Raw genomic sequence first — 20,466 nt, forward strand, 5'->3', positions numbered from 1 at the left:
TACTCGTGACTGATAAGTATAAAAGTGGAGGCGAGTGCATGCCTGAGGACTATAGTCCAGGCAGGTGGGCAGACTCACCCTATCTGATATCTGTGCAGCTGTGTTGTGATAACATATGAGTATCTACTTAGGTCTTGATTGATTTGCTGTCAGTGCTGCGAGGTAGGAGATATGGTATCAGCAGACTACCGGTAGGAGTGTGTTGTGATGGAAATTAGTTTACCCCCCCCCACCCCCCTATGTACTTTAGAGTGAGGCGAACCCCATAGGAAGCCATGAGATGTGCTAAGAGGGAAAAAAACGTTCTTATAAATTTGGCACAGAGATAAAGTAGTGGGAATGATAGATGCATAGATTCAGTACACACATGGAAAGAAATGCCATTTTGTAGTCATGGTAGATGCTTAGCCCTCCATGGCCGCGCGGTTTACCTTTAGCTCGATGGAGGAGTCCGAGTAGGCCCTGAAACACTAATATGGTTTGAGCCTGCGTGGCCAGTTCACAAGCTTCCCCTTGTCTCTTCACTGTTGCAATTACTTAGTATCACTGGGAGGAATGCGCCATGCAAGGACATGAGACAACACCAGCTCCTCACAGTGCCCATTAATCACAGACAAACTATCAGCATACCTCTAACCCCCACCCAGCCTACCCAGAGCAATGGCCCACACCACTGACCTGGTCCCAAAACCCTCTGCATTCCATGATAGCGAGTGACCCCAGCCCCAACCATAAAACCACTGGCCATAAAAGATCTGAGCATGTACGGCTGTTTCACCTCTCCACATAAATACATCCTTTGTGGTGCAAGGTACAGGGAGGGATAAGTCATAGACCAAAATGAGGGTGTAGGTTTTGGGTGTGAGGGGCGCGATAGAATGTGTGGGTCAGCGTGACTGCATTTCTTCCTCCCTTCCCCCTGGCACCAGTCCCCAAGCCTCCCAGGTGCATGCCACAGTGATGTAGTAGTAGTCTTAGTGTGTCATAGCAGTCTTGATACTGTAACTTACGAAGAACCTGACCTTCACTCCTCGGAGAGATGAGCCCAGCTGACCCACGTAGGACCAGACCGAGGGCAGAGAAGAGAACCAATAGTAGCCTGCCATCTCCTATGGGTCGGGCCCGTGTATAGGGTCTCACCAACCAGCAATGCTGGTTTTTACTGTACAGCAATGTCAATGACATTGCACTGCCTTTTAAGCTTCTGCTTGTACTAAGTTAGGCCAGAACGTTCTCATGCAGCAGAGTTCCTTGCTGATACCTTTGTATTGTGGACAATTAAACTGTGTTATCCTTGCAGGCAATTTCCTGGCATTTTTCCCTATAGGGTTGTATTCTTTCTGGTGTGAGCGTAAACAGGGACTTCATTTGGTGACCCTGCTGACATGATCCCAGTGCCCCCCCGTACCTGCAGAGGTATCCAGGCGGCCTCTCCGCAAGGGCCACGCTCACCTACAGCGACCAGCCCCAAAACATGTACCCTTGAGCGGCCCTTTGGGAGCTGTCTTTGCAGAATGCTGCCTGTTCTTTGGAGCAGGGTGCAGGCCCAAGGAGAGGTGCAGGCGGTTGTTGGAACTACGTGAACGGAGGAGTTTGGGTGAACACCAGCACGTGATTGTAGCCTGCTAGCAAAGTAGGGTTGGATGTATGGAGGGAACAGTGTGAACACACAGTGATTGAAATTGAGAGGGTGGCATATTTGTGGAGTGTGTTGATTTTAGTTTTATTTGTACATTTTTTAAGGATAATAAGGAAAACGAAAGCGAGGGAACCTCCCTGAGTGAGGGAGGAAGGTAGTGCCACATGTATTGTTCAAATGATGCAGAAAAACACAAGTATAAATATAGGTGCTCCGTATAATTAGAGAGCTAGGGAATAATAGTGGTTGTTGTTTTAGCTTGTTATTTTAGCTTGTTAATTTTAATGTACTTCATGGTATAAGGAGGAGGCCCAGAAGGGGCGTGTTTGTGTTGTTTGTGGATGTGTGAGGAGAGCGTGAGGCGTGGGTGTATTTACAGAGCTCTAAATGGGAATAGAGGGGTGGGAGAATTGAACAAATGATTATGCACTGGGATTTTTCTTGACAACATTAAGTTGCTTTGTTGACAAATTTGAACTGTACATTCCTTACACAAGTTATTGTATAATAACTGAAAGGCAGCAGTATAGACGTAGCCCCACTACAAGACAGCCAGGAGACGCGACTATGGGAGTAGAAAACCCCTAGAACACATGTGCAAGGCCCTGCCATTGTATTGTGAAAAGATCAAGACATAGCACAATCAGTGGGTGACGGAGACTTGAGGAGGGGGCATGACCCACTCCTGGCCAGATGAGGGATCTTTTGACAGGAGCGTGTTGAAACACATGTGTACCTTTCGGACGGCAAAATATAAGGGGAGACAGCTGCAGAATAGAAGGGAAGTATTGAACCTCTGGAAAATGTTTGAGGACACAGAGGATCCAAAGGGGGAAGGGATGACACATGACAGTAGAAAAGAGACAGAATGTGGAAGGGAAAAAAGGAATATATTCGCTAGCAACCTTCCAAGTGGAAGGGTATACTAATCCAACATATGTCTTGGGAGGACAGCTCAGGTGCAACGTACTTGCCTTGGAAGAAAGAAGACATGGAGCAGCACAGGTTCGATCCCCGGGTCAGCGCTTAGAAACCTCTGGGTATTAAGTGTGTTATAAATAACCTATCATAGATCATATCGTATATATATATATAGCATATGTATCAGCAGGCATGATGGTGACAGCACCAGCCACAGTCCCACCTCCCCCGTTTGTCTCACCTTCGGAGGTTGCTGACCACACCGGAGTGAGCGGAAGAGACCTAGAAATAGCACTTGCATCACCTTGGACAGAGTTAGCCAGGCCAAAGGTAGCATGTGATGTAACCCAGGCAGATACACCCATGGGGGCACAGGTTCAACCAGTGGGGGATGAGTGGAAGTCAGAAGATTTCTTATTCAGAATAGACAATGCACCCATAAGAAATGTTCACATGGAGCGTGACGGAGAGACTTACAGCTTGGGCTATGAGAATGTAGGGTCCTGCCAGGAGATGAGGATGACTGGAGTGAATTTGATGAGACTGAGGACAATGGGGAAGGGAACGCAGTACAAGCACCCCAGCACACACTGAGGTTGGAAAGATTGTGTGACAGAAGACTGAGGGAGAGATTTGGGAGGATAGCGTTAGCAAGAAAAAAGGGAAGTGTGACTAAAGGAGGAAAAAGCAAGACGAAAATGCAAATGCCGCTGATACACAAGGGATCAGTGAGGCCTCACTGCGTACCCTGTGTGTAAATGGTGAAAAATAACCTCCTTAAGGCACTCCCATCACTCATGGTCGTGGAAGGGAAGTGGATATTTGCTTTTGAAAAGAACACAGCGGGGATGCCCTTAGCAATAGGGGACATTAAAAGCTTGTTAGTGGCTGCAGTTGGGGACCAAGCTGTAAATGTGTGGGTGAAAGTGGGTGCCCCAGAGTAACACTAAGCAATGATGCCCATGATGGAGCCTCATTCAACAAGGTTAGGGCCTGGGTATGGGATGCATTGTGGCAGGTATTTACAGACACTCCAGATTTGCAATCCATCATGCAGTGCTATATGGGGGATGATGAAGACGCTGCTCAGTATATTCTCATGGTCCAAGATATGTGGGACCAATCAACCCCGTTTTTCTATTTTATAGTGAAACAGGGCCTACCCAAAGAAGTGCAGAAGGCAATCGACAAAATAGCGGGAATGGAAGCAAAAGTATGGCCCGAAATTGAAAACATTATAGTTCACCATTGCAGACGGATAAAAGAGCGCGAGAAAGAAACAATTCAGAGGCGACATGCTGGGGAAGCGGAACTGGTCCAGAATAAGTTAGTGAATGTAGTTGTGATGGCTAAAGGGCCAGCGCCAGCACCGGTGGAGGAGGGAGAGTAACGCAGCAAATGCAAGAATGGCGGCAGTCTGGCTGAAGGATGTCAAGGATAGTGGGGCTGCAGCCCACAATTGCAAGGACCACAGTGGCAAGGAGGGCAGAAACAAGGGCGAGGTGGGGTCTGAGGGTCAAGGGGAGGGGAGGTTTGAGCATCTGGGGCCAAGAGGAGGGGGAACAGGACAGTGGTGGACATGCAGGAGGTGGGGGCACTTCTTGAGAGAATCTCGGAGTAGGCACAGTGTGGGATAGAACTACAATCAGCAGAATTATGGTCCTCCACCCAAATGCAATCCCCAGGGGCAACCTCCCAGAACGACTTCAATTCCCTATATGAGCCATCAGGCTCACACAGAGCTACCCCCGCAGGCTCACTGCCCCTTCCAACCGCAAAACCCACAGCAGGCAGTTCAGCATCATCAACCCTGCATGAACATGCAGCAAGCAGAGAACAGGGACGCCTTCAATAACGCACCGAATGGCACAGTTGCCCCATTCCAAGGCACTACAGTGGTAGGGGGAAACCCTTTCTCATTCCCTGGGACAGACACATACCCTGACTAGGACAGCCCACAGAGAGCACTTGCATGCCCAGCCCTGTCAATGACCTTAAATCTATCATAGGAAGCTTTGGTGGGGGCAGAGATAGGGAACAAACAATTCATCTTTATGGTTGATTCAGGAACAGAGAAGTTGTGCATCAGTGAAGGTAACTTATTAGGCAAAACTCTATATGCAGGGATCCTCTGGGGCTGTTCTACCGGTACCTTACACAAAACACTTAGATGTAAAGGTGCAAGGGAAGGTCGTAAGGGCCCCCCTCTTATATTCGTAGAGCTCGCCTGTCAACTTTCTTGGTATGGTTCTGCTAAGCAAACTAAATATGACAATCTGATTTACCGACAGCGGGATCATCTGCGCAATGCTTGTGATACATCCATGGCACATGATGTAGTGGTACGAGGCTTCCCTGTCAACCCTGATATGTTCATTTATGGCATTACTGTGCTCGCATGAGCCGTTCCCCAGATTACCAAAACTTGCTGGAGAGTACCCACTGATTACATTTTCTGGCCCGTGGTGGCCCCAGAGCTAGTTGCAGGCACAATACTCTCCCTGGACCTCAAGGGCCTGTTGATGTCTGCCAAACAAATTGTGGTCTTAGGTAGTGACACTCAGGGATGCAGGGATGCCAGTGGTGCACCATCTTGTGCATTAACCCTACTATGACCCTTAAGGAATTGACAGATGCTGAACTGTTTGAGGATGGCAACAATGATGGGGAGACAATTCTCGAAATGTGCATACCCTGTGAGATTATGGTACAGTACCGAAGGCTCCAAAGCCCCCTCATGGCTGTTGTCACACCACCCCCATTCAGCCAGGAAGACTTACAACAGGTTCCCACACATTTATGGACAACCACCCCTCATAATGTAGGGATGCTGAAAGAGGTGACCACAGTAAGAATCACACTAAAGGCCGGGGCAGTTTTAACCCGGGTGAATAAATACCCATTGTCCAGGGAGGCAGAAGAGGGCATCATGGAAATGATACAGGCCTTACTACACCAAAGAATCATCGTACCCTCCACCTCTCCATGTAAGACAGCCATATACCCCATTAAAAAGGCATCAGGGGCAGTTGGAGGATGATCCAGGATCTCCGCCCCCTCAATGACATGGTTCAGAAAGAATTTCCACTTTTCCCCAACCCGGCCTCCATTTTGTGGAGTATCTCCAAGGAAGCAACCCATTTTACAGTGGTCGATTTGAAGAACGCCTTCTTTTTGGTACCCCTGCACCCAGACTCAGTAGCTCACTGCATTTACTCTTGGGCGAAAGTGCTACGAACACACTTGTTTGCCACAAGGATACTGTGAGAGCCCGAGCATATTCTATAGAATACTGCATGAAGACCTAGGTAACATCCTGATGCCCAGCACAATAATTCAATACGTAGATGATTAATTGGTGTGCATTGACAGTGAACAGAATTACTGCAGAGACTCCATTGCACTATTGCAACTGTTAGCACATAAGGGGTACAAGGTAGACAAGGCTAAGCTCCAATATTGCCATCAGGAAGAACTTTACCTGGGACATCTCATCTCTGCAGACGGGAAAATAAGTATCGCAGACAGGGCCGCAACAGTGTGCGCCACTCCCAAGAAGGACATGAAGAAATTCTTGGGGCTACGCGGCTACTACAGGGCATGGATTCCTGATTATGCAGCATACAAGAGGCCACTCTTACAGGGCATCAAGGAAGCAGAAAAAGAGAACAGGAAAATAGAATGGACCACAACCATGATTGAGAGTTTTAATGATGTAAAGGTAGTGATGTCAACAGCCCGATCCTCGCCACCCCAGATTACACGCACAAGTTTTACATATTCTCACACTCGAATGGCACACTCATGACAGTGGTACTGACACAAAAGAGCATGATGGGCCACTGGCCTACTACAGCGGCACACTAGACTCAGTGATGCAGTAGCAGTTTGTATGCTAACAAGCTCTCGCTGCTTCAGCCTTTGCAATCGAAAAAAGTTCCACAATTGTGATGGGGTGCTCAGTGACGTGATATGTGGAACACTCAGTAATAGCTATCATTGACCATTCAAAGTCCACCTTCACCACCCAGCGGGCATCAGCATACGAGATTATTCTCTCTAGCCCACACATCCAGGTTGTGAGGTGTATAACAGTGAATCTGACCACGTTCCTCACAGAACCATGCACCGTCGAACTTGTAACAGCATGGCTGTGCAATGTATGAGGGAAAGGAAGAAAATATCCCCAAAGCCAAAGGCAGCCCTTTAGAGGAAGGTGAGGTTCTTTTTGTTGATGGGTTAGCAACAATTCAACAGGACATGGGGCAGAGGCATGTTGGGGCAGCAGTGGTGTGCCTAGAGGCAGATGACTATGAGACACTAGTAATGAAAAGGTTGCCCATGTAATACTGAGCACAAGCAGCGGAACTCGTAGCACTCATAGAAGTGCTTCGGGCATCTATAGGGTTTTATGCCACCATTTACTCGGGCTCTGCATATGTCACCACAATGGTGCACACGGGTCTTTCACGCTGGAGAAGGAGGAGCTTCAGGTGGGTGGACGGCTCACCAGTGCAACATGCCGCCCTTCTTAATACATTAATATCCGCCATTGCAGAACCATCTGGAGTAGTGGTCGTCGAATGTGTAGCACACACTGACAACACTGACAAAATCTCGTTGGGAAATACAGCCGCTGAAGCGGCAACAAAGGCTGCAGCATATCTCCGAGTGCCCACGCCTGCTGAGTATGTTATTGCGGCCATAGACAGAGCCATACACAGCCCTGCACATAGCACAGATAATTGAGCTTCAGAGTAGGGAACCACAGGAAGAGCTAGAGATTTGGCTCAAACATGGGTGCGTACAGTCTCCAACTGATTTCTTATGAAGACAACAATGCCCTGGGAAAGTAGTGATGCCCGTGGAGCTGCTACGCATGGCTTTTGAGCAGCTGCACTAACCTTCTCACAGCTTCAAACAACACTTTGCAGCAGACTTCCAGGAAGACTGGTTTATACCTAATCTCCAGGAAAACCTCTCAACAATGGTTGTTCAATACACCGCCTATCAAGTGTTTAATACAGGGATGACACTCCAGACATTGAGAGACACTCTGCCCCATCGGGCCATTCCACAAGCTGCATATTGACTATGCAGACATGGGGGAGAGATACAATGGAGCACAATACCTTATTGTGGTGGTGTGTCCATTCTGGGGATGGATTGAGGCAGGTCCATGCGCCCACCAAGATTCCAAATGTGCTACAAAATTACTCCTACATGAGGTATTCCCCTGATGGGGGGTATGTGATGTTCTGAGATCTGACAACAGCACCCGTTTTTTCAATGGACTATTTAAAGAAATCACAACAGTATTGAGCATCAAACACTGCATGTGTTCCACTTATCAACCCCAAGCAAATGGTGTTGTGGAACGGATCAATGACCTGCTCAAAAGCAGGCTCTATAAATTGCGTAACACCCTGAAAAAGAACTAGGCGTACTGCCTACCTCTAGCCCTGTTCAATTTGCACGCTCAGCCCAGCAAGGACCACCACCTCTCCCCCCATCAAATAGTGACTGGCAGATGCATGCAAATGCCCATCTCCCCTGTGATGAGGGTGTCAGATGCCCACAGAGCTGCAGCAATTCTGGGAGAAGAATTCAAGCAATGTTTGACACACCTAACAAGTACGATCACGACAGATGGCATCACATCACCCAGAGGAAACACAGAACATCCCAGTTCCAAAGTCTGACCCAGCACCGACCTAACCATTGTTTGTTGCCGGGGGAGCTGGCATATGTCAGGAGCTTTGTAAGAAAATTGAACAATCCCAAGTTCCATGGGCCCTACAAAGTTTTTCTTTCCACCCCTCTTGCAGTGAAGGTGAAAGGGCTCTGATATTGGATACATCTCTCAGACACTTGCAGGGCCCCACCCCATTCCATATCAGCTACTCGAAGCTAACGCAACAAGTCTACCTCATTGCATGTAGCGTAATGCAGACCATCTAAGTGCATGTACAAGAGATATATAAACATGCATTGCTGCTAAAGGCATAAGCTACTTAAATTAAAAAAAAAGATCTCTCTCTCTGCTTCTTCCTTCCCATCCCCATTTTTAACACATTTAACCTCATCCCCACCCCCCCCATTTCTTTGTTTACCCTTTCTTATTCCCACTACAGGTATTGAAAAGATGAAGACTTCAACGTTGAATTGTTTATTGCCCAGTGATAGAAATGTAATCAGCAGTACTAGAATTTATTCTTATCAGTGTGGCCTTCATTTATACGTCCATTTTGTATACATTTCTCATGTTTTTGTTAGGAATATATTGGGGGACATCGTTTATCTGGGCAGGCCATCTAAAAAAAGTCCTTAAATTTAACTGAATTGACCCCAAGCCTGAATCTGAATAAAAGCCTGAATGAAAGCACATCCTTTGGTTTAACTGAACGAGAAAACACAACCACATATATGTATAATACAACCCTAAAAATGTACAGCAATACCCGCATGACTGTGTGTACAAGTAAAATGTATGAAGTATTACTTCCATTTGTCAAAAACCTTTTATGTCGCACGAATAACAGTGTAAATATCATGAGTAGTAGACGTAGATTGACAAGACGACACATATCATGCCTGGAACTGCTCCACTAGGAATGAATACGACATTCAAGCCGATAGACTGACTAAGAAACTGAGGGAAAGGAATTACCCTGAGAGGATCGTTAGACACGCAAAGAAGAGGGCACACTATATTCCAAGAGAATTAACCCTACAACAACACCCTAAAAAACTTAGAGATGATTCAGCTGACCAATACGTTCTCACTGTACTCGCAGCCCCTTGTGCCTGCTCATGCTTCCGCTCCTTCCAACTCTTGCCCCCCCTCCACTGGAACCCATCTTTCCACTCCTTCCTGAAAGCCCTTCTTCTCCACTCTCCCCCTGAATCTCCATCCCTACCTCTCCCCCATACCCTGCCCCCTTCCCCTCCATCCCTCCCTCTCCCCTGACCATATTGGATGCTGTAACCACCCAAGGGTGTTAAGACCTCCGGGATCCTCCCCCATCCCCTTTTCGCTCCCTCACCCACTCCCTCAAGCAAATTGTTCTGTATACTGTACCACTAGTTTGTTTCAAGTTTGTAAATATGCTTCTGTCTTTTTTGTACTGTTGTTATAATGTAAAGCGCTTTGGAGTAAAGCGCCATATAAACTCAATAAACATAAACATAACCAGATCACGGCAGTATTCAGCCACTCCCCTGTGATCAACCGTATCAAAAAAGGGGTTAAAAGATGATGGGACATTTTGAATGTAGGTGAAAATACATTAAGTGTCTCCTTGTTTGCAATGAAGAGAAGAAGAAACATAAGGGACACTTTAGTGCACACCTAGAAGGAAGAGAAAGAACAAGATGAGAACCAACCCACCCTCTGGAACCTGCCCAAAGTTACTGGTCACACACCATGTGGTACATGTACCGCATGTTCCTTTACGAAACGCTCAACATCAATTGAGATTGGCTGTAATACACCGTGGGAACAGAGATTGTTTACAAATTCAATACTATAAATGTGGTGTATTTGATTAAGTGTCCCTGTGACAAAATATATATTGGAATGACAACCAGAGCAGTAAAACACAGATTCAATATTAGAATGAAAAGGACTACTGCCCCATTAGTGGAAAACTAGTTGCAATTTAAACACTCAGAAAATGACATCAGCTGGACCATCTTGGAAAAGGTGGTGGTCCCACAGAGAGCTTGGTAATATGGGTGCCATCCTATTAAAAAGGGAACAACTATGGATCTTTAGACTCAAGAGCCATGTAATTGGTCTGAATGAGGGGATTTGTTGGCAAGCTTTGGCAGTTTTATAATCAGGCCCGGTTGCATTATAGAGAACGAGTTGTGAATGAGGACACTATTAGTGCAAGCTCCAAATATATGCTAATCTACCTGACTGCCAAAAGATACTGAAGTACTGAAAGCTGGCTTACTGTTCATCTTGGAGGTATCTACGACTTACCATGCCTGACTTTTGAGATTAAAAAAATCCTAAAAATGACCTTGCACAAATCCATCTCTTCTAACATTTTCTCTTCCCTCTATAACTAGGAATTGGAGACAGGCAGTCAGGCACTTATTAGCAACAGGATTGTATTGAGGTTCGATCTGATCATGTTTTCTATTTTAATATTGCATTAAAATATGCAGATTTTTGGCCTAAAAAGTCAGATAATGTACAACTGGATTTTGGGCGCAGTAAAGAGGGCTCGTCACAGTGGACATTTCATAAAGGAAATGTCCTTATGTATGATTCCAACAGTTGCTAAAAAACTAAAAGAGGCCTAGCCTTATGCCCTAGGAGCCATCTGAGTATAAAAAGAATCCCTTTTCAAGATGGCAGCTGTTAGCTAACTTAAACAGCAAGGAGATGTGTTAGATCAAACGATGGCTGCTTTTCAGGTAGGTGCGCAGACGCTGCAACAACCTTTATCAAAATGCAACGGCACCTCGCCCGTTATTAGACATTATCCGTGTGATTCCGGAACGAACCACTGACAGCATATTGTATTTATGCTTAGCCAGCACCACACTACTGGTAGAACGCGAGATAGCTGAACGCCATAACGAGGAAGCTGCCGATTACTGAGAGCAGTTTACAACTTGTGAAGCATAAACAAACAGCGAGTACCCTTCATTAGAATTGCTAGGCAATGAAAATCTGCACTGCATGACAAAGGGTTACGCCCGGGTCCAGACATCTACCACCAGAAATAGTGGCCATACATGGCACTTATATTGAAGTACATTATTAGAGTGTCATACCAGACTGCAGCCCTTTGTTGACTAAGATGGCATAGCCTGTGAAAGACAAAGAAGCAGCATGCATGTCTCATTAGAATTGAGACACACTACAGATTGCACTGCCTAATGGGAAACTAGACTCTACATTAAAAATATCCCCCCTTTTCCCTCTAGGCGCAGTGTGTTAATAGGCATACGAGTCACACCGTGAGACCCGGGCATTGGCCAGCAGTGAACTCCTGCCTGTGGTCGACGCGAAATTATCCAATTGGGATGACCACAACATGGGAAAAAGGGTAAGTGGTAGGGACTGTGTCTCACTTTCCAATAGATATAGAATAAACAATGATGGAGCTATAACACTGAGCCTGGATCATTTGTTTCCAGGAGACAAGACTTTCATCATTGATGAGACAAGACGCAACATTTGATGGTGCCTGGTGGTATATACCACTTAGGTAAGATCAATGAATCCTCATGACCATACAGCTGATAGCAGATACATGTATTCACAGATCCCTGATATATGTATTTCTCCCTTATAGGGACTGGATGTACTGACAAGAAGTCCCAGGAAATTGGAAGATGCCCTCTCCAGACAAGAAATTTGAAGATAGTTAATTTGTGATATTGTCTTTTTTATTCTGTTAGTGTGTCATAACATGTCACAATCTAGAGTCCCGAAGAAAGCGCCAACTAGATATCCCCGCTGAAACCGGTCGACATAGGTTGGTTCAGGGTGATGACCTGACCCACTTGACTCACACAGTAGACAGTGAGCTTGGTTATATTACATCTTTTCTTTTAAGATAAGCACAGTGGACAAGGTGTTAACAATTGGACACATGCCCACTTTGCAATTTTTGTTGAGAAGTGATGAGTCACACTGCGTGAAAACAACGCGATTAAAGAGATAGTGGTTTGTTGACTTCCAAACAGTGCGTTCCTATTTTTAGTGAAGCAGGAAAGTAGTGAGTTAGGATAGGGCTAGATTTCTACACTATCCCCTCACCTAAATAGGCGACACACCAGCGCCCCACTAGGGAGAGCGACATAAAGGGATAGAGAGAAACTCTTTGGACATTTAAGTAATTGTAGGGATCAAAGTTGGAGGAATAACCGTTTTGAATAAATTGATTCTGTCTATGATGTGTTTATACATGTCCTACCATAACAGATTAAAAAGAAAAGCATGTAGGCTCGAATTTGATGCATACCATGGCCTAGGACTGGATGTGGTTCAAAATATTAGTCATCCTGAGCACAGTTGGGTCTCTGAAGGCGAACAACTAATAGCAGTTGCTATGTGTACTCCTTAATAATGCACGTAATGTGAGCACCCAAGCTTCTAGTACCACAAAGGTACCAACTATAGGGGCACAATGGTGAATTAATCATGCACTATGTAGGCTCAAAGGCACTTATCAGGCACACAACGTCCATCTACAGCGTATTGACTCAGATGCCCAGAAATGCAAAACCAGTCTCACCAACACCAACTGTCTAAAGCAACCCTACTCCGTGAACGAAGGCGTGAAATACATTAACAAAACATAGCAAGAAACAACCCTCACTTGTAGACCTGAAGGACTTTTAGGAATTCCAGATAAAACGGTGGCCCTGTTGGAACAGACATTCGCACAAATATGGACAGAGCACGTCACAAAACTGACATTGAATACAGCCATGGAGAAGCCAGTGAAAGTGCACCAAGAAAAGACTTATGAACTGTGCTTTTTAAGTGAAGGAACTATCTCTGTCAGTTCGAACAAACAGTTTAACTGTACAGTGTTGATTCCAGACCTCAAGAAGGGCACTGCAGTGCTGATGGACTACTACTGGGTGTGTGGCCAACAAGCGTACTTGCACCTCCCACCCTCCTGGAGGAGCTACGGATCGCTAGCTACGCTACACTGAGCCCTGTTAGTAGTCCCAGAAGAACACCTGAAAGGGGGCCACTGCCCGACGATGCATCCACACTGTCCCCAACCATCGCAGCACAGCACACGCTGCCACCACCAGACATTCGCTTCTTGCCTGGGAAAGAACTGTATGGCCAGCTGCAAAGAAGAAGAGCATCAAATTATCTATCAAAAGACTCATCAGAACTGATTCAACAAATACCTGAAGAATATAAATTGTTTACCTCAGCAAAGAGATTTCTTGCATCCTATTGCTATCTGGTGTGCAAGCACGAGCCAAAATGTTCAAAGCTATATGGGTCAAGCTGCTTGCCCTAATGCTGATTACGATGCAGAATCGCTATCTACTCGACATGCTGACAGCAATGGAAGGTGGTGTTTGCAAAAAGATTGGGAGTTCATTTTGCACATTCGTACCTTCTGAAGATGCTGAAAATGGGACATTGTCACACTTTATCGCTGCAGTGCGTGAGCTAGGTGCCAAGATGAAAAAGGAAGTTGGCGTCCAGGAAGAAGATTGGTTTTCATTCGCTTTTAGCTGAGCCTCATTCTGGCTCAGAACATTGGTGAAGATTTTGGTGTCCATCATCGTATTTGTCTTGGTCATCTCTTGCATGTGCCAATTGTGTCTCCAGTGTTGAGCCAAAGCACTGCCTAATGATGATGGTCTCTATTGGTGTTCCAAAAGTACATCAAGATGCAAAGGAAGTAGAAGTGCAGACTAATCATCCCATTCCTCACATGGTCCCTATCCCCTAAGGAGATGAAGTGGGCCGACTTAATCACACAACCATTGCCCCCCAGACCCTGAAAATTACAAAGAAGTATGGGTTGATCTGGCAGAGGATGGAGGCTGCATTCATATAACATGTACACCCGAAGAGTACGTGCAAGCAGGAGAAAGCTTATGACATGTGTGTGTAGTGCCTGGATGCCAGTAAAGGGAACACCCCTCTGAGGCTGCAGTGAAATGACAAAATATGCACCAATCTGGGGTAGAATGTGTTGCTGTAGAAGTAATGAAAGGGGGGAATGTTGGGATGGAAAGTAGTCTATCCCACCACCCTAGGCGCTTTAGAGTGAGGCGAATCCCATAGGTAGCCATGCGATGTACTAGGGAGGAAAGAACCATGCCAAGAAACTCAGTACGGAGATAAAGTGGTGGGGATGATAGATGCATACATTCAGTGTGCACATGGAAAGAAAGGCCAAGTTGTATTAATGGTATACGCTTAGCCCTGCATGGCCGTGTGGTATAACTTTAGCTCGATGGAGGAGCCCAACTAGGCTCCAAAACACTAAGACAGGATGAGCCCGCACAGCCAGTTCTCACGGAAGCTTCTCCTTGTCCCTTCACTGTGCAATTACTTAGTATCACTGGGAGGAATGCGCCATGCAAGGCCGTGAGACAGCACCAGGCTCCTCACAGTGCCCATTTATCACAGCAAAATTATCAGCAGACCTCTCAGCCCCATCCAGCCTACCCAGAGCAATGGCCCACACCACTGATCTGGTCCCAAAAACCCCTGCATTCCATGATAGCGAGTGACCCCCTGCCCCAACCATAAAACCACAGCCCACAAAAGATCTGAGCATGTACAGCCGTTTCATCTCTCCACATAAATACATCATTCTTAGTGAGAAGTAAAGGTAGGGATAAATTATAGACCAAAACAAGGGTGGATGCCTTGTGTGCGAGGGGTGCGATATCAACAAAGCACATAATGTGTGGGTTAGCGTGACTGTATTTCTTCCTCCCTTCCCCCTGGCACCAGTCCCCAAGCCTCCCAGGTGCATGCCACTGTGATGTAGTAATAGTCTTAGTGTATCATATCAGTTTTGATACTGCAGTTTACGAGGAACCTGACCTTCACTCCTCAGAGAGATGAGCCCTGCTGACCTACGTGGGAACAGACCGACGGCGGAGAAGAGAACCAATCGTAACCTGGTATCCCCTATGGACATATGCAGCGGACCCATGTATAGGGTCTCACCAACCAGCAACGCTAGTTTTTACTGTATAGCAATGACATTGTACTGACTTATTAGCTTCTGCTTGTACTACGTTAGGCCAGAACATTCTCGAGCAGCAGAGCTCTTTGCTGATACCTTTCTATTCTGTACAATTAAACCATGTTATCCTTGCAAGCAATCTCTTTGCCTTTTTCCCGAAAGGGTAACATTCTATCTGACGCAAGCGTAAACAGGGACTTGCTTTCAAGTGTAATTGTATAGGTGCTCATAATGTGATAGAATGCCCTTAGGTTTTTCACACCTTTGACTGGTGACTGGTACAGGCATATAGAGGTGATTCTTGAACGCTGCTTTCTGTCTTGAGGGTGGGTGGAGTCGCTGGGCCGGCTGAAGATCTGTCAGAGCTTTTGGGGCCCATTTCAACATGATGCTTGCATGCCCCTTTGCCCTGACCAGGGAAAAACAGTCTGAGCCACTTAAGATGTGCATACACTGTAAGGGAGAAAAGAAATACAGCCAGGGAGTTGACAGCCGCAGATTATCACTGGACAGGCAGCCACTGATGAGCTGAAATGTTAAATGTTCACTGAAAAGCCATTAATTGGTCTTTGTCAGAAAGGGGCTTATGTATAGGAAACCAGATTTAAAGACAACTAGCTGAGAAGAACACTGCTGGAAACCGCAGAGGCCGGAGAGAGGTGACAGCTTGAGGGTGCTGGCAAAGGCAGCCTGGAACTTGTTCACTGCAAAGCGCATTTTTTGTTTCTCCAGAATTAAAGGCGTATATTGCCAAATCATAAGACTGCTGACTACCAATATGGGGGCAACTGCTCAGTAACCCCCCCCCCCCAGAGGCTCTGGGCCAATCTCAATGAAAAAACACAGCGTGCACATCCAACTGGTCCTATTCCCAAAATACAACATAGGGATGTGGGCAGGGGACATTGCTTTAAGTGGGGGGGGGGGTACGGTGAGGGATTGCTCTCAGTAGGGGCATTGCCTGAGCACGAGTGTGGCCCTTGCATTCAAGGAGCCATGGTTATAGAACTGCCTGCGGGGGTCGCTGACCCTCCCAGGCAACCATTTAACCACAAAGCTCCTTGAATGCAACGGGCTGCCTGCTGCGTGATGTCTCTTTATTCCGAAATGCAAGCCATTTAACCAAGCACGGTTAATGGGTTAATGGGTTTCCTGCTCCATGTTAGCTCTTTACTCAGAAACAAAAGGAGAGGCTGGCCAACCCACCCCTCCTCCTGTTTCTCAATAATAGACATCACGCAGCAGGTTTAGCCGAAGCACTGCTCGGTTACCCAGCTGACAGGTGTCAGCTTCTCGGATTAGAGAAAAGATTAGGCAAAGCCTTTTCTTTTTCTAATCCGAAATGCTGACACCTGCGGGTAGCCGTTTAACCGTGCAGCGCTCGGCAAAACGGCTGCCTGAGAGGTTGGCGTGGCTGGGGCTTGTCGGGTGAGCCCCGGCTCGGCCCCGGCTCGGGAGCCCATCTCAGAGACTGCCGAGGCATGGCTCACTTAAAGCCCTGGAAGGGAATCCTTTCAGTAAAAGGGGGGAATATGGAGCATTCAAAATAATAAACTGTAGAAAGACAGCACAGCAATACTCGCATAGGATGCACTGTAGCTCTGCTACATGCACTGTCAGGAAAACTGGAAACCCAGAGCTCACATCTTAGGCATACATATGTGTGGCAACGTAGGACATTGTTAACTTAGCATTGCATAACACTACACAATGTGATTTTTAAAAAGTATGATTTAGCACAGCACACAATAGAAGAGCATGCGACAGCATAACATAATATTGCAAAGCACAGCGTAGCATAGCATTACATAGGACAGTATGCCATAACCCATTAACCCAGCAGAGCAAGGTGCATATGATCCTACCATTTCCAACAGCTACATTGCCATCCCCTTCCTACATCCTCCAAGCTCTTCAACCAAAACATGGTTGCACAGTTCCAGGCTCACCTCCGTGGAGCTACCTCGACCCTCTGTAGTCTACCTTATACCTAGGGCATGACACAGAAACAACCCTCTTTAAAATATGGAGTGCTGCCTTACATCTTACAAGAGTGCATGCACCCACATCGTGCTGTTGTTTTTGGCATTGTCGACCATCTCTTTGTGTTTTATTGTTCCTCTCTGGCCGTTCTTAGTGACTCAGACTGGGGCTTTGCCTCTCCATCTCCCACCAAGGCTTGTATGAAGTCCAGTACGGGCTCTACTGTGTCGTTGGTGCTCTTCCTATGCCTGCCCTTCCTGATCCGATGATCTTCAGCAAGTGTGTCGTTCTCTGGCACTCGTGTCGTTCTCTGGCACTCCTATGCCGCTGACACCCAGCTATGCCGCACTGGAAACAGATGACTGCCACCTGCTCCTGCATAGCAAGGACTTATCTGAAACTTAATGGAAGCAAAGCAGAACTTGTTTTTTTTTCATAAAGCCAACGTACAGCCACCTCTCAAAATACCAGGCTTGCCTCTTCATCCTGGTCCAGCCTACTACCCTTAAAAAAAGAAAATGGACATTAATGCCCAAATATCTTCTGCAGTCACGCCAGCACCTCGATCTAACCATACACATACTTCCATTCTGCTCAAGGACATCCCTCTAGCAGTGGAAACCTCTATCAATTCTAGATCTGACATCTCAGGTTCTCTTCATCTCGGCCTGGCCAAATACCACATTTCCCATTTCCCCAAAATTCAGGGCGCTGCTGCGAGTCCTTTCACCGAGAAGAAGCCCTGGGACAAAATCACACAGATTCCCAAATCTGGACACTGCACAAAGGTCCTCTGCCTTGGAATGTGCTCTCTACAATGATACACATAAGCCATCTATTTAGCCTTCAGAAAATCTGCACAACCCAGACATCCTCAGTATGTCTCTATATCAGAGAGAACACTGGGCACGGGAAACTGTGATACATCTGGTGGGATATGACACAGCAGAACCAGCAAAGCCTTGCACGTCTGGATGCTCTTTGTGGCACCCAGAATTCTTCCCATCGATTCTGTGTTATAGAGATAGAAGGTACCCGACTGTAAAAGCCTAAAATACACAGTTATTCCAATTGCATCAAATAAGATGGACAGGCTTACAAAAACAGCTCTCGTGGTTACAATTATCTTCTATAATAATAATAATCTTGATGGCTCGGGAGGATAGCTCAGGGGCATCGTGCTCGCCTTGCCGGGTCCACGCTTAGAAACCTGTGGGTATTAAGCGCGTTATAAATAATCTATCATATCGTATCAATGTATTTGCAAAAAAGCGTTATGTTAAAGGAAGATCAGCCACGACATTTGCTCATTCTTTCTTCCGTCCCTTGTGATCTCCTGTGAGCTGATGCTACTATTGGAGAGATGCAAGCACAGAAAGATGCAATGAAGCTTCTGTCCATGTACCGATATCTGACAAGGCTCCTGCCATGCCTACCCAATCCCGGATAATTGATGATGCTAAAGGGCTCCAATGAGCATTGTCCATGCTCTGTCTTTCTTTCACTGACTATTCACTATTATGGACCCATAGAATAAACTTTGATTCCAAAACATCATCAAGCACGGCTATTTTCTGCAATCATCAGCGCTGGTCTCCTCGCGGATCACTGTCTCGGTGCACCCTGGGCGGACTAGAGAGGGTATCTCACCCTCAGTTTCTTAGCACAAGCTCAGCTATAAGAAGATACAAGCAGCCTGTGTACGCCATGTGCTAAAGCTAGCTCCAGGCCCCTGCCATTCACCCCACTATGGCATTTGTTAATAGTATCTTGTGCGTCCTCGGTGAGTTCAGCAAAGGACCTCATCCGCCGGATCCTCGTCCCCTGGGGGAGTGGGAGGACACTCGGCAAGTCCAAGCACTAATTATTCCTTATCTTTCCACCACCCCATGGTTTACAATGTGTTGCTGCTGGCTTAAACCTTTCAGCCTCTATGCCTCACACTCAAGGGAAAACGCCACTCCTGTCCTGTCCATGCTTTCCAACACTCTTCCTTACCCCTTGGGAGGATGTTTGGGACCTGAAAGGGTCAGTGCCAGCTCACATCAGTTTATGTTCAATATCATGAGTCAACGCCTGACAGTAGTGCATAAATCCCAACATCCCATCATAAAACACGTTCTAATAAAATTAGTCATACAAGGGAGAAAAGATCTAATACAAAAATCATAAATAGTCTAAAATCTGCCACGCCACTTAATTCTGAGTTTTTCTACTGAAACTCATGTGTTTACCTGCTTTTGTGCGGTGGTAAATATCCCCACGCAGAAGTAATACGCCATGCAGCAATCACCACATGCGGTAATTAACGGACCCTGTTGAGTCTTATAGGACTCCAAACTGGGGAGTAATAGAAATATCCGAATGATTTGAAATCACGTGGACCTTTCTGGACACCTGCCAAATGACTGCATGTGGTAACGGTAAATGAGCTTGGTGGTAGTAACATAGGTAATACCACCAAAAACTTAATCAGGTCCTTAGACTGAAAAATTGAGAAGAACCTACATTATTTGCTCCAGCTTCATGTTCAGTTTGCATAAATACAATATCTATAAAAACAGAGCTACACATTTGTCTTTCTGTCATAAAGCTTAACCAACCACAGTATTACACTTTAGAGCCAACATTTGGAGGAAAGGGGAGGATTTAACTCCAATACATAGATTTAATCCGGGTGGAATACCCACCCATGGTAAATCCACAAATGTCCCCAATGGAGTACTATAGACTCCAAAAATGGTGATTAGCACTGCCATGCAGCCACTCGTAATCTAGCGCTAATGCCGCCAGACTGACTGACAATAAAAGTAACGGATTGTGTCTGTATTTCTGCAGAAACAGCACAGGAATACCACCAAACTCAGAATGACAGAGTTGGTCCTCAACTTTCATGCCCATCTCAGATTATTAACCACCCCAAATCTCACATATGGTACAGTTATTGATTTGCACATGCCCATGGAATTCTTAAGTGGGCATGGTTTGGCATCTGAGTACTTTCTTGACTTTCTGCATAATAAACAAATACAAATAACATGTATGTTGTCCTCTATCACAAAAAGGCAATGAGTACAGTTAGTGCTGGCACCAATGGACCAGTAAGAAGCAAAAGGTGCCAATAAGCAATATACCCATGCATGACTTGCTGAACAAGAGCCTCAGAAAAGCAGGTGTTACATTATTCAGGTATTCCTCAACATTGTCTTTAATAAC

The 20,466-nt window shown here is 46.1% G+C and overlaps 1 long non-coding RNA gene across 5 annotated transcripts in view; it reads left to right on the plus strand.

Moving 5' to 3' along the window:
* LOC138491999 (uncharacterized) overlaps positions 1–15,402 on the plus strand; it is a 74,752-nt gene extending 59,350 nt beyond the window's left edge. For 2 of the 5 annotated variants that reach the window (XR_011276120.1, XR_011276124.1), the window contains one exon: positions 8,695–15,402. This is a non-coding gene — a long non-coding RNA (uncharacterized lncRNA). The remainder of the gene's footprint in view (positions 1–8,694) is intronic. The other 3 variants (XR_011276119.1, XR_011276123.1, XR_011276122.1) reach the window with 2 other exon arrangements.
* Positions 15,403–20,466: the final 5,064 nt, after the last annotated feature.

The sequence above is a fragment of the Ambystoma mexicanum genome, chromosome 10 (assembly GCF_040938575.1).
Source record: "Ambystoma mexicanum isolate Mex_15411 chromosome 10, UKY_AmexF1_1, whole genome shotgun sequence".
In the NCBI taxonomy this organism is placed as follows: Eukaryota; Metazoa; Chordata; class Amphibia; order Caudata; family Ambystomatidae; genus Ambystoma; species Ambystoma mexicanum.